Here is a 14,966-nt window from a genome sequence, read left to right as displayed (position 1 = left end):
GAGCTGGGGCTGGGGCTGTGAAATGCAACGAGTGCAATAATCACTGCCACAGCACTGCACCACCGGCATGCAGGAGAGCCATGCATGGGCTTCCCAGTCAGCTTGGCATCATGCAAACCCTGTGCCCACCCCATCAGCTGGTGACAGAACCCAGCCAAAGGAGCTGCTCCAGTTTGGTGACTTGCTTGTGGCTCATTTTGGAGCATTTCTGGGAATTCAGGCTGTTTGCCACTTGTGTGTGGGTTGTTTCACACGAGCATCTCTGTACTGTGTGTCCATAGCCAGAAGGTCTCAAGTCCTTTGGAGATCTGTAGGAGAAATCTGTAACCACTAAAATTCTCACTAGTTCTCAGTGTTCCAGCATTTTTAGAAAGCTTGAATTTTTGAAGTGTTTTGACCATGTCCCCAGTGAAAAATACCACAATTAGGGAAATGGCAGAAACAGTGTGTTTTTCCCAATCCGTTCTATTGATGTGTTTTGTTTTTCTTGTTTTCTTCTAAAGGTCAGTGAAATTTTCTGTTCTGCATAAATTTTATTGACTTTACTCATTGCAATCAGGCTTGTGAGGGAGATGCTGAGACTCTGGGCACTGTCAGTGCCAGGAAGTCAGAAGAAACCCTCCTCCCACGTGAGTGGGACTAATGGTGACCCAGCTTTTGAGAGACCTTACTGAATTGAATTCTCTGAAAAATATACCCTTGGGCTGTGGTTGCTGAGCACTTGAGAACACATATGATTGATGACATGGTCATTAGGAGCATGATTAAGAGCAGCCAGGATTTACATTTACCACCTTGGCCTTTTGCAGTGGTCTGGGGACCACCAGAGCTGTGCACAATGTGCCTGCGTGTGTGCAGGGGGAACGGGGGAGCTGTGATTAATTCAACTGGCAACACGATGCTGGCTCTCTCCTTTGATTGCAGCTGATGAATAGTAGTTTAAAAGCTAAGAATACATTAAGCACTTTGCTGTAGCTCCTATAGAGTCTGAGGCCCAGCACCACAGCTGTGTTCCGTTTACAATGGGTGCAGCTGAGGAGCCAAGAGGAAGGGAGACAGCTTTAACTTGACTTGAACTATGGATCCTGCTTATCTTGGGAAGGGGTTGGAGGCACGGGCACCAGTTTCCCTGTGCTGACAGCAGGAGGGGTTTGCTGGTGGAGTTTTGGGGCTCTGCAGGATTCACATTCATCAGTTCTGGCTGCTCTGGCATGTAAAAATAACAAGATGTTGCTCAAGCAGGTAATTGTGCTCCATGCCCTTCCTCACACTTTGTGCCTGGAAGGCCTTTTCCCTCCTTGAAATGCTGCAGTTTGGGGGTGCCAGTCCCTGCAGGGTGGGGAGGGTGAGCTCTCTGCCCCAGGCACAGCAGGCAGGCCTGGACAGGGATCATGGTGCCACTGGGCAGGAATCCTCTGGGGATCTGTCCATTGTCGCAGACATCTTTTATGAAAAATCCTTTCCTTAGGATTTTTCCTCCTGAGAAGCTGGGAGGCCTCAGGAACAAAATGTAAACATTGATTATCTGCTGCTGTGGAATGCAACAGGTGCATCTATGATTGGTCTCATGGGATTGTTTCTAATTAATGGCCAATCCCAGCCCAGTTGGCTCGGACAGAGGTAAGCCACAAACCTTTGTTATCATTCTTTCTTATTCTATTCTTATCCAGCCTTCTGATGAAACCTTTTCTTCTATTCCTTTAGCATAGTTTTAATGTAATATATATCATAAAATAATAAATCAAGCCTTCTGAAACATGGAGTCAGATCCTCATCTCTTCCCTCATCCAAGAACCCCTGTGAACACCGTCACAGTCCATTATCCAAACTCCCCCCAAATTTGCACAAGCCTTATACTTAACTCCTGCCTTTGCCAAATTTGGATGGGATTGACTGTCTGGCTGAAAGAGTTTGGAGAGGAGGCAGTGAAGGAGGGTGGGATGGAAGGCTCAGGCTCACATGCCCTGTGTCCTTCAGGAACCAGAGCTGTGCCAAGGTGGGGAAGCAGCAGCTCCACAGGCACAGGGAGCAGGAAAAGCTCCTTTGCTGCCCTGCATAGGCAGCATCCATCCAGGCACCTGGGCAGAGTGAGCCACAGGTGGATCCCTTTTTGTATAACACAGCAACATTTCTCTAACATCCATTTTCCAGTTCCTAGTACTGGCTGTTCATAACAACTACAACTTTCCTCCCAGCACCCCTGGCTCAGTGCTCATGCCAGCACCATTGCCCTGATTTGATAGCAGCTATTGAAGGAAATAAAAATGACAGCTTTGGAGCAGTCTTGTCAGGCAGCATGATGACTCTTGGCAGCAGGAGAACCATTTGCCCTTCTGGAAACTGCTGCTCAGACCCAGAGTTTCAACAGACAAGGTACCAAGTATTTCCTTTCCCTCTCACAATGGGGTTAAGGCAGGCTGCCAGGTCTCATGGAGGAGTCCCCACAGGTGACAGACTCCATCCTGACAGCAGGAATTCTGATGGCACTGCCAGCTGGTTGCCAGCCAAGTCCCAAGGTGTGCCCTGCTTGCTCACTTCCACCTCAAAACCAGGGAATTTGTGTGCACTGCCTACAGTGTGGGACATGGGGAATTTGCTGCTTGCAGGAGTGAGTGGAACATTGCTTCCACTGCTTCCCACCTCTGCACCCTCCACACTTCTCAGCTGCAGCATCCTTTGCTCCCCAAGGGTTTCTCCAGACAGGCTGGCTTGGCACGGGGCAGCCATGACAAATGGTTAAACTGTGCTGATAAATTATGCTCCTTCGCCCAGTCCTTCTGGAAAGCTATTTTAATGTGGATTAAAATAAAAGAGGTTTGATAGATGCTGGAAATGTCTCCCTTTGGCTGTTAAGAAAAAAATCTGAATGCCTGTAATATTTCTGCCGAGAATTACAATAATTGGTATTTAAATAGTATTCTGAGCAGAGCTGCAACTGCCTAGGAAAGCCAACCCCAAGAGCAAGATCTGTTGTCTTTAAGAGCTCAGCCAGGCTTGGTAACTTGAAAAGAAACTTGAACTTATTGGGAATTTAAAACATGCCCTTGCTTTGGCTTGAATGCAACATCAAAGCAGGAGCCTGTGTGTTCCTGAAAAAAAGTTTCCCTCCCCTCCCAGCTGCTAAATGCTGTTTCTCTGCTGATTTTATTAGTGCCACTATCCCAGCATCATCTTCATCTACAAATGCCTTTTTAATGTGCTCACAGGAGGGAGTCAATTTTGCCCTCCCGGAGGAAGAATTACCCACAGTCCAAAGAAGTGGAGTAGCTAAAGAAGGCTGGTGATCTCACAAACAGCTGTGCTCCCTTTGGAAGCAGTGGGCACAGCATTAAGAGGGCCTCTGGCATCCAAGAGGGGTTAAATCCATCACACACCTTGTGCTCAGCCTGGATCCCATCGGCATGGTGGTCCTTGTACTCAGGAGGCACTGCCCAAACTCTGCCACCTCCCCCAGGACACAGCAGTTTCAGGGATGGTGTTTTCACGATGTTTCCTGTTCTCCCTTCTGCTGTCACCTTCTCTCCAATGCGCACAAAGCCCCTGCACATCTGAGACCTCCACCCCCAAAAGGCCCAATCACTGCTTCATAGAAACCACACAACATTTGTTTTATAATGACAGGGTTTCTTTTGAGACCAGCACCACTATATTTGTGTTTGTGAGATGCTGCTGCTGTCTTTCCTGCGCCTTCCCAAACCCAACCCAATCTTTCAGTTGTACACCAGGCCACCTGTTTCCCATGTAGCTCTAATATTTAAGTCCCTGCAAACCTCAAACATGCTGCTATTTCCACATGGCTTCTCCCTATAATCCCTCAGCTCTCCCACCATGCATAGGTGACCCCACAGATGAGCCCACTAATGGGAACACATCAGTGCCTAATGCCACCAGCAAGCTCTGCCTCAAACAGGCTGGGGGCTCTGAGGGTGTTATTCACAAGTTTCAGACTAATACAGTTCACTGACACTGACTGTCTCACAGTTTTTCTCTTCCTACCAAGACTTCTATTACCTGTACAAAATATATATATAAATGTTTTTTTAATATAATTATGTCTTATATAAAAATATAACCATATAATAATATAATATACATTATTAAATACAAATATATTGTTATAAAGTATATAATATATTATATAAATAGAATATATAATATAAATGTTGTATTTATATATATTATAAATATAATATAATTAATATAATATAATATAGTATAATTTATGCTTATTTATATGTATTATAAACACAATACATATTTATTATTTATCACATATTTATATTGTAGCATATTTATTATAAATATTATTTATGTTTATTTATATGTATTATATAATACATATAATTATATGTATTATATATTTGTATATAAATATAATATTATATTTATATATAAATATATAATATTTATATATAAATATATAATACACATTTTATATATATATATATATATATATATATAATTTCATTAATTAAAAAACCTGGGTAGGTATGTGAGGATCCCACAACATGTGGTAGTATGGACATTCCCAAATTACTGTGGGATGGAGGGGTACAGGCACAGCTGAGAGCTGTGGCCCAGCACTGCTGTGACACTCCTGGCCTCTGTGCAGTGCTGGGTGTGTGGACAGTGCTCTGTGATGTGTGGACAGAGCTGGTGTTTCTAATGCCAGCAATAACCACTGGGAAATGTCTCCCTTTGCCTTGAAATCGTTACAGTTTTATGTGACAGCAGCTTCAGTCCCCAGCTGAGATTAGAAGTCCATTAAGTGCTTGAAATGGTGCGCATGCCTTGTGTGAGGGTGTGCACTCCTGAGCAGCTGATGCTGTTAGCTCTGTCCCACCCAGGTGTCCATCACCTCCAGGTGCCCACCTCTCCAGAACAGGAGGGCAGTAGATACTGGAGCTGCTCTAATTTTTCAGTTGTGTTTGCATCCTCCAATTTTAAAGAGCATTAAAAAGTGAAAGGAAAAGTGCTTAACCTCATAGAGGTTAATTTATATCAAAGATAGAGGATAATATATATTGAATATATATTATATATTATGGAATAAACTCAGTAATTACAAGTTAAATTCATTACTGCTTCAAATGGAAAATAATTTGACTGAAGACAGTGGAAATTATTAACCCAGGGAAGCAGTTAGTTATTTAATGTAACTAGTAACTAATAACTGCTAGTGACTTCTTTATTTCCTCTTAAAGGAATAAAGAAGTAAACCTCATTTCTCCTGTGACCTCCATTGCTTTTCCCCAGTGTAACTCTGGTGATTTCTGCAGGATTATTTCCAGGACTGAAACACTGGAAATGCACAGATGCTCCATTCATGGTGAAGTGGTTTGGATAAACCCAGACTAGAGTCAAGTGAACACACAGAGGGGAGAAAAAGAGAAATAGTGCTGAAGAGGAAATGCCAGTGAAGAGGTTTGTGAGAGCAGGAGCACAAGGCTTACCAAGCCCTTCAGCTCTAGGAGATGCTTCAGTTTCTCTGAGTGCTGAATCGAGCAGAGCCAGGGCTGCTGATCAGTTCCTTATGCCTGCTGGAGGTTAAACACCAGCAAGTGCTCCCTGGGCACACCCAAGGAAACATCAAGAACAGGAGCATTTCCTGGAGCTGTTCAGCAGCTCAGGTGGAGGTAGGATCCTCGTGGAGGAATGACATCCAGTCTGCAATTAAAAACATGAACAGATTTTTTTCAAATTTGAAAGATTACTGCAGGTATTTCACCATGCATGGTCAGGGGATTAGCTGATCCAGAGCTGGTTGAGATCCCTAACTCACACCTAGAGAAATGTGTTTGCACACCAATGAGATTCCCAGACTTGGTTCTTAATAACTAAAAATACTGCCTTTTTAGATTTTGGGTAGTCCTCAGAGAGCTAGGTTGGCACCTTGGGAAATTGAATCCTGGAGCCTTGGTGTCCTGGGTTGTAAATTATGGTTTGGGGGTATTTTAATTCCCACCTGTCAGAGCTGGGGCAGTTCTCTGCTGTCCATGGGGCAGTTGTTTCTTTATCTCTCCCACACCAACCCTCCCTCCAGCAGATCTCTGCTGTCCATGGCCACTGAGTGTCCCTGCAGGGCTGATCCAATGCCAGCATCCCATGGGGAGATGCTCCGCCCAGGGGAGGAGCCAAGCATTCCTGCCTGGATCCAATCTGAGCCTGGCACAGCACAGCAGCCTTTGCCCCCTGCACTGCCAGAGGAGCAGCTTTCTGCTGCCCTGCATGGCCAGAGGGAGCCCAGGCCCATCTGCAGCAGCCCTGGAGCTGCAGAGGAAAACTCCCCCCTTGTGCAGGATCCCTGCTGCAGCAGAGCCACAGCTGGCACTGCAGGAGGGCTGAGCCCCCCTGGGATGGGGCTGGGACACCCCCTGACACACAGGGGGCAGGGACTGCTCTCACTCTGGCTGTGGTTTGTTTTCTTTTTTTTGTACTATTTCATTTTTCTTTTTAATTTTCCTAGTAAAGAACTGTTATTCCTGCTTCCATACCTTTGCCTGAGAGCCCCTTAATTTCAAAATTATAATAATTCAGAGGGAGGAGAGCTGTGTTTTCCATTTCAAGGGAGGCCCCTCCTTTCTAGCGGACACCTGGCTTTTCAAACCCATACACTTGCCACATTAGCCAGCCCAGGTGTGGCTGGAGACCCCAGGCAGTGTGATTTGTGATTCCAGCCCTGTCCCTCACCTCATGGCACACCTCACAATATCTGAGGGCTTCAAGCTCCTGACACACTGACAGGACCTTTCTCATGGTGGGTATCCATGCTGGCCATGGGCTCTTATTAACTCGGGTGTCTCCCACCTTCAATGGAGAGCATCCTTGTCATAGGATATCAAGCAAAAAGAGAAAGAAGCCCCCTGCCACCAGCCCCCTTCCCTTTCCTGCACTGCCCTGCCCCAGAGCCAAAGCTGTCACCCAAGGAGGCTTTGGTTGCTGGCAGAGCAGGAGGGATCATTCCAACTGAATAGAGCCATACACAGAGGTGAAAAGATCCTCTTAGCACTCATTAATTGTAATTTTCAGGATTAATGCGAAAGATTTGGCAGCTTGGCAGAAGAGAGTTTTAGCACAGATAATTTGCTGCATCTGGCTGGAGCTAAGGAAAGGGTCAGCAGCTGCCCCAGCCCCACCAGAGACAGGTGAAGAGAGGGACAGGAGTAACCAGACCGGGAACAGGGATATAAAGCCCCTGAGAGGTGACAAGATGCATTTTACACAAGGCAGTGTAAATATCTATGTGATTTATGAGACTAGCAGACTTTTCATTGATGATTATATTGAATGGAGGGTTATTTAGAAGCTGAGGGGATCAATACAGCAGCTGGGAGTCAAAGCAACAGAAGGAAAAGTGTAAATTGCTGTGGCTTCTTCTGTGTGAAGTGCTTTCAGTGCCCCTGGATCCATATCTATGAACTGATGGCTTTGGGAACACACTGTTATCTGTGTATTTTCTATGTATTATCTATGGACATTCTTCCAGGGAGCCCAGCTCCCTGATGGCTTTAGGAAAATACTGTTAGGATACTTGTCACAGACATCTTTTATGGAAAATCCTTTCCTTAGGATTTTTCCTCCTGAGAAGCTGGGAGGCCTCAGGAACAAAATGTAAACAATGATTATCTGCTGCTGTGGAATGCAACAGGTGGATCTGTGATTGGCCCATGTTTGTTGTTTCTAATTAATTGCCAATCACAGCGAGCTGGCTCGGACAGAGAGTCCAAGCCACAAGCCTTTGTTATCATTCTTTTCTTTTTCTATTCTTAGCTAGCCTTCTGATGAAATCCTTTCTTCTATTCTTTTAGTATAGTTATAATATAATCTATATCATAAAATAATAAATCAGCCTTCTGAAACATGGAGTCGGATCCTCATCTCTTCCCTCATCCTCAGATCCCTGTGAACACTGTCACAGGAACTGATGGCTTTAGGAACATACATTATCTACATATATAGTGCTGGACATCCTTCCAGGGAGCCCAGCTGCCTCCAGAGCTGTGCAGTGAGCCCCACCTCAGGCTGTTGAGTTGTTCTGGTGGAGGGCAAGGTCATTCCTGTCCAGAGCACCAAACCCAGCCTTGTAGATATTTTGCCAGAGACCCAGCTCTGGGCTGGATCATGGTTTAAGCTCAAATCCCCACCTTCACTGCCATCTTCAGCAGGCAGGTGGGGATCAGAGGGCAGGGTGAATATTAGTTGTTGGAACCCAGGACATTGCTCTGGCTGCCCTGGAGGACTCGAGACCCTGTCAAGGAGCTCAGAGACCTTGGCATGGGGTCAAAACTACCTTTGCCTTTGATTTTAGTCATGGAAAAAACTACCAACTTTGTGTGAAGATTTACAAGCCACAGGATTTACAAGCTCTATCTCTCCTTTTAATTACAATAATAGTTATTAGTAGTAGTAGTATTCCTACTATTTTATTTTCCTTCACTTCAATTAATAAACCGTTCTTATCCTGACTGAAAAGTTTTACCTTTTCCCCCCTGATTCTCCTCCCCATCCCACTGGGGAGGCAATGAGAGAGCAGCTCTCTCCCTGCCTTGATTTTCTGTCCCTGATTTCTGGCTGGGGTTAAGGCCTGACAGGAACATCTATCTCCTCCCTGCCCCATCCCACCCCTGCCTGCACCTTGGAGCCAGGGGAAGATGAGAGAATCACAAAATGGTTTGTGCTGGAAGCAACCTTAAAGCCTATCTCATTCCAAGAAGATCTGTGACAAAGGCTTTAGAATATGTTGTCTTTGTGAGAGAGCAGAAAAAGACAAGGAAAGTGATTCCTTGTGTGAAACAGGTTATTCTGAGGCATGTCAGGAACTTTGCACCACTGTCATCTTGTGAGTATTGGGTTTTACTCTCTACACTTTTTTTTTTACATTTATTCCTTCAGAAGAAGTATAACTCAAATGTCCCTAATCTTTTTAGCATGAAATTTTAGATTTTAATGGGTTTGTTTTAATTTGCACATATTCTTGTTAATAATGAAATCTGTTTAACAGGACTTAAACCAAAAAGCCTGTAATGGTAATTCAAAACATAAAACTCCAGTGCATTTCCATAAGAATTCCCTGTTAATATTCTTAAGGCTTTCTAATGGGTATTGGTATTAGCAGAAACATCACACAAATTAGAATTAGGCTCTTCATGAATATTTTAAAATGAATATTCACAGACTCTTCAGCATGAAATTAAATCTAGTTACATTTGATGCTGCTGGTATGTTTTAAGGAAGTATACTTGACTGAAAAAAGATTGTGTTGCCTGTGAACTTATTACTGATAGTTCATTTAATTTATTACAGGCCGTTGAATGTAACAATCAAATTTTATATAGCATAGCCTTAGGAGCCAGTGTGAGGCTTTAAATCTGCAGAGATGGAACCTGAGCCAGTAAATCACTGGTGGAATTAGGAACAGGGACTTCCTGCTCTGGCCAGCACTCTCGTGTCTCTTGGCTGGGTGATAAACCTGCCCCAGTGCTCTAAAATGGGAAATCTGACTTTGGGGACTTGGGATTGCCCTAGAATTGGGCCTCTAAGAAATATTAGCGCTTTTTTCCCCCTATTTTTCCTAGTCTAAACCCAGTACTTTGCATTGGGGTCACCTGTTTCACAAGCACATCTGGGCCTTGCAGAGGTTTGTGACCCCTCTGTGCCTTTGTCATCAGCTGCTGCTGCTGAGGGCTGGTGGAGCCACTGCAGCTCCCTGGCTCTGGCTCAACCTGTGCTGGAATCAGCTCCTCTGGTGCCAGGGGATGTGTAGAGAACAGTCAGTGGGTAATTGTGTCCTTTCTTCACATATTTTGCTGAATTATTTCCCTATTCTGTTTTTTCCTGACCACACAGAACTAAGGTCAGCCTTATAAAATCCAGATTACCACACCCAGCTAGCATGACAGCAAAGCAGGTGATTAAAATGAAACATGTGCAAATCCACTGGAAGTCCAGATTAACCATATAGTAAAACTTAAACAAAAGGTGAATTCTGAACTGATAGCTTTAGGAACACATTTTTGGACTGGACTGATGAGGAAACATCCCAATCTGCCACAAGAAAATGCCTCTGTGACCCCCTGGGTGTTGCTATCATCCTGGGATAGTCACATTCACAATCTGCCCTGGTTTATCTCTTTTATTTTGACAATAACACCTTGTGCCTGCCTTTAGGTCCCAGGAATCAGGCAGCACTTTCTATGATATATCTTGGAGCCCTTAAAACACAAAAGTAGAGTGTCATCTTCCTGCTGATGTACACCACAAGAACCTGTCATGCCCTTGATACAGTACAGCAGGAGAGTGGTCTCTCTTCAAAATATATCACTTGGGATACTGACATTTTGAGTTACATGGTGCCAGGATGGCAAGTGTTTGAACCATTCACAAATGTAGACAAGACAGGGTCAAAATATATCTCTAGTGTTCACATGGGCAGCTGGAACTATCTGAAGTGCTAAAGTCACATTAATGTCATTGGCGTTTAGTGGACAGCAAGGGAGTGAAATTGGATTAAAGCTCTTCAGTAGTTTGGTTCCCAGTTCCTGTTTGCAACAGTCCCCAGCAGAGGCAGAGTGGCTGAGCTGTCCCTGCAGATGGAGGCTGGCCAGGAGCTCCTGGCAGAGCAGGATGAGTTCCACATCCCCAGTTCTCAGGACCCAGGACATTGCTCTGGCTGCCCTAGGTGATTCCAGACCCTGGCAGGAGCTCAGAGACCTTGGCACAGAGTCACAAACACCTGTGCCTTTGATTTTAGCCCATGGAAACAATTACCCGCTTTGTGTGAAGGGTTACAAGCCACAAGAGTTTGAGTAGAATGATAGGGAATTTATCACAGGGTGAAAAAGTAGAATGTTGGGGATTTAGAATGGAGGTTCAAGAGACAAGATGGAGGAATCTGGGTATGTCCTGTCCTCCTTCTTCGTCTTCTTCATCTTCTTCTTTCTTCTTTTTCTTCTGTAATGGTGACACTTCTGGATTGGTTTAGAGTAGAGACAGACTGTCTAACATAGGTGATAGGTATTGGAAAATTATTGTAAATAAAGCACACACAGTTCTTAGTATAAAAAGCCAACAGCACCCCAAGGGCAGGGACTGTGCCACAACCCGAGCTGCTGGACAGATCTCAGCAGGTCAGAGAGAGAATGGAACAGATCAGAGAAAATAAACAGCCTTGAAAAGCAGAGCCAAGGAATCTCAACTTCTTCTTTGGTCATGGGGCTGGGAAAAAAGACTCTTTAATACCTCAGGGGTCATTTCAATCACAGAAACCCCAATGGGTGTGCTGGAGGACCAAACACCCCAGTAAGGCAGTGGGCTCTGTGAATCCATTGCCTGTTTTTCTGCTGTTAGGACCCTGCTGATTGCACCTCTGGCCTGCCTGGACCTGAAGAGTGTGCTACTTGTGCTGCACCTTCCCATGTTGTTAAAAACAAATGGTGAAAGTCTTTGCTCTGTAAGGTCTCAGCCTCCAAACTATTGTGTCCCCCATGCTCCCTGTGTCCCCTGTGTCCCCTGGTCCCAGGGTGTCCCCTGGTCACTGGTGCCACGAGCATGCCTTGTAACACACCCAGTACTTCCAGTGCTCAGTGCTTAAAGATTTGTTGGATGTCTGGCCCAGTTGGCATTCTCTGTTGAAACTGTCTCCATGAAGAACACATGGAATCAGGCAGGGCCAGCTCTCCAGCCAGCACGAGCCAATGTGGTTCTCTGGAATCTGAATAGATGATCTGCTCTTCCTTGGGGTCGGCATTAGCTATGCAAAGAAAAAGGAACAATTCTGGCAACTGGAGAACAATTCTGTGATGAATTGGTGAAAATTTTTTATTTATTGCCTTGGCGTTGCTCTATTCTACTGCTGGGAAATTATGCAAATTCTACTTGTATAGGAAGAGAATACTGATAATTAAGAAATGTGCATCTTGGACTTAAGATAATCTCATCAATGCACACTGGTGTTCACACACAGCAGAACACTGATAGCTGAGGCACATTCTGTTGCACCCAGGGCTGACTCCTCAGTCCTCAGGAGGTCACTGCACACACTTAAAGTGGGAATGGGGTGCTTGCTCCAGAGGAACAAGGCTGTGGAAAAGAGGGCAGGGCTGGAAGGCAGAAGAAGTCCTTCTTGGCCTCCTTTCAGGCCAAGCTCTGCAGGTTAATTAAATTAAACAACCTTGGCTGTTTGGGGTTCATGCTGCTCTCAGGACCCTGGTTGAAGCACGTGGAGGGGACAAAGTCAGGGCTCTCAGTTGGAGTTCTTGCTGCAATATCACACATAGGAACAAACTCCCAAATTCCTCAGCCTTTTCCAGTTGGGTGTTATGGCAGGATGCCAGGCTGAGCCTGTGCTGCACAGAGAGAAGTGTGGACCGCAGCACAAAGCTCAGCTTTAAAACTGGCTGAGTGTAGAATCAGCTGCTTTTATTTCCAGGTACTGTGATTTCAACCCAGGGGGGCAAAAACCTCCTAAGTTGGTTGTTACCTGGGATAAAAAAAGATTTACTGGTTTAGGAAGGACATTTTGAGGGCTAATGGTTGGGTGGTCAGTAAAACTCCTGCTGCATGCACAGGGCTGCCCAAGGAGCCCAGCCACGCTGGCTTGGTCAGCAAATCTTTTGAAAATCCAGCTGTTCCTGACAGCTGAAAATGCAGCCCTAGTCATGGAAGTGGAGTAGGTCACCCCTTAGCCCCAGGCAGAGCCAGCTCAAGGATGGGTTATTTTCAAATATAGCAGACCAGCTTGTTTGCATAGTCTCCACACAATTTATTGAAATTTCACAGAATCTCAACCAGGGAGTCACATTAGCAGAAGGAATATTAACCTGGGAACCTCCACAAAAACTTTACCATTACTTTCTTCTATCTATGCATTTTTCTCTCAATACAGCACTGTCACTGAGCAATTTAATTCTCTTCTGGGCACAATTGTCAGCCTGTTTTCCAGAAGGGACACATGCCACAGGATTTATTTTATTCCATTTAAGTAACTATGACCAGTTGTCATAAATTGAGGAGTGGAAATTGCTCATTCCCTAAGGCTCTCTAACAAATGAGATCACAAGTCCAATGACTGTGTCTTGCAAAGCTTTTCAGTTCAATTACAGATGTCCATGTGCAACTGGTAATGCCAGCATCAGTTCAAATAGTATCATTGCAGGTGTGAAAGACCTGCAAATTGAAGTCTGTTTCACATCAGTATCCAACGTGTGACTGGAAAGATTAAAAGGAAAATTTTCAAGGGACAAAGGATGAACAATTAATGAGCCCTGGAGTGGCTCTGAAACAGGTAGCAAAGCAAAACAACTGTAAAAGGAGAAGCTGTCAGAAATGAGCAGTTTGGTGCCAAGTTTCAGGAGGAGATTAGTGGAGAGTTTCACTGGATCCATTAGTGTTTGTGAAGTACTTGTAGGCTGGATCAATGAGCATCACAGAAACTCCCAGGAGGAAGTGAATTAAAAGCTTTTCTTTTTTCTTTTTTTTTAGTGGGAAGCAAATAAAGCAGAGCTCACACACCAGCTGTGACTAAGACGAGGCACTGCATGGACCTCTGGTTGAGGGAGTGCTGCCTGTGCCAGGGTGACGTCAGCTGGATGAGTCTCAGGCCATGAAAAAATGTAGTGATGGCCAGCAGAGGTTTTTGAGTGGCCTTAAGTCAATCTATTTTGAGCTTTGGTTTTTGAGCTTCAATTCTGAGCATTTGGTGGGAGGTGGCCCTTTTTTAGGTGGTCAATAAACTCTGTGACTTGGTTTTAGTGGAAACAATAAGGAGGTACTAAAATCCTGAGAGCCACCTTAAAGATGCAGCACCAGAGCTTCAAATGATTCTGCCAGCACAGCACCACTGAAGCTTCCCAAGTGCTGTTGATTTACACCAGTTGAACATCTGGCCCATATGTTTTGTATTATTAAATACTTCTGTGATTATTATGTGAACAATTAAGATGCATGGAAGAGAAAAAGCAAGCTATGAATTGTGCCTTCCCTGCAATTCATAGGGAATGCTCTGCTCTGCCTTTTACTGAAGCTGTGCAGTTTATCTGTGGGTTTTTCTAGAAACTAGAAAGTGAATGGGACCTTGGGAGATTTCCAGGTTGCCTTCTTCCTCCAGGGCAGTGTCATCACAGAATCACAGAATGGTTTGGGTTTGAAGAGACCTTAAAGCTCATCTAGTTCAAGCCCCACTCTATAGGCAGGGACACCTTCCACTCTTCCAGCTTGCTCCAAGCCCCCTTCAATCTGGCCTTGGCACTTCCAAGGATGGATAAACTTCAGCCCTGTCATATTTGCTCAAGATGTGCTTAAAACTCTGACACTTGAGACCCTGCAGGGTATCCCAGTGCTCAGTACTGGTGCTGATGTAAGAATGATTTCCCCAGTCCAACTTACCTCTCTCCCTGGCTGTGCTTGAGCTCTCCAATTCTCTTGTCCACCACTGCCCTGGAGCAGAGCACAGCCCCTTCCCCTGCCCAGCAGTGCTTTGCACACAAAGCCTGTCAGCTGGTTTGTCTCTTTTGTGTAACATTCAATCTGGTCAATCATGTTGGAATTCACAGCTGAGGAAGTCCAGACAAGCCCACGTAAATGTTAACACTGCAAGTTCTTTATTATTTCTTTCCATAAGCCTGATTCCCTTTCATGGTTTGCTGCTGAAGTGTAGAAGTACATCCAGCCATGAGAGAAAAAGATCCATCTTTCAGCATCAGGAGATTAAAGAAATAGAGTGAGATAACGTTCTGCAAACCTGAAAGGATTTGAAAATCCCTCTTCTGCTATTTCTGGAAGAAAGTCAATTGCAGGGCAAGATTATCTTCATTAATAGTGTGAGAATGAGTGTTGGCTGTGGGTTTTGTTTAACCTGAAAAGCAGCATTCAGCAGCTGGGTTTCCACATCTAAAATAATATCCGGAGAATCAAAAATTCTTTGCCACACATGAAATCATCCTTTGGTTGTGTAATGGAGCTCAGCAGTG

Source organism: Ammospiza caudacuta, chromosome 20, assembly GCF_027887145.1.
Source record: "Ammospiza caudacuta isolate bAmmCau1 chromosome 20, bAmmCau1.pri, whole genome shotgun sequence".
Classification (NCBI taxonomy): Eukaryota; Metazoa; Chordata; class Aves; order Passeriformes; family Passerellidae; genus Ammospiza; species Ammospiza caudacuta.
Note: the sequence above shows the minus strand (reverse complement) of the source record.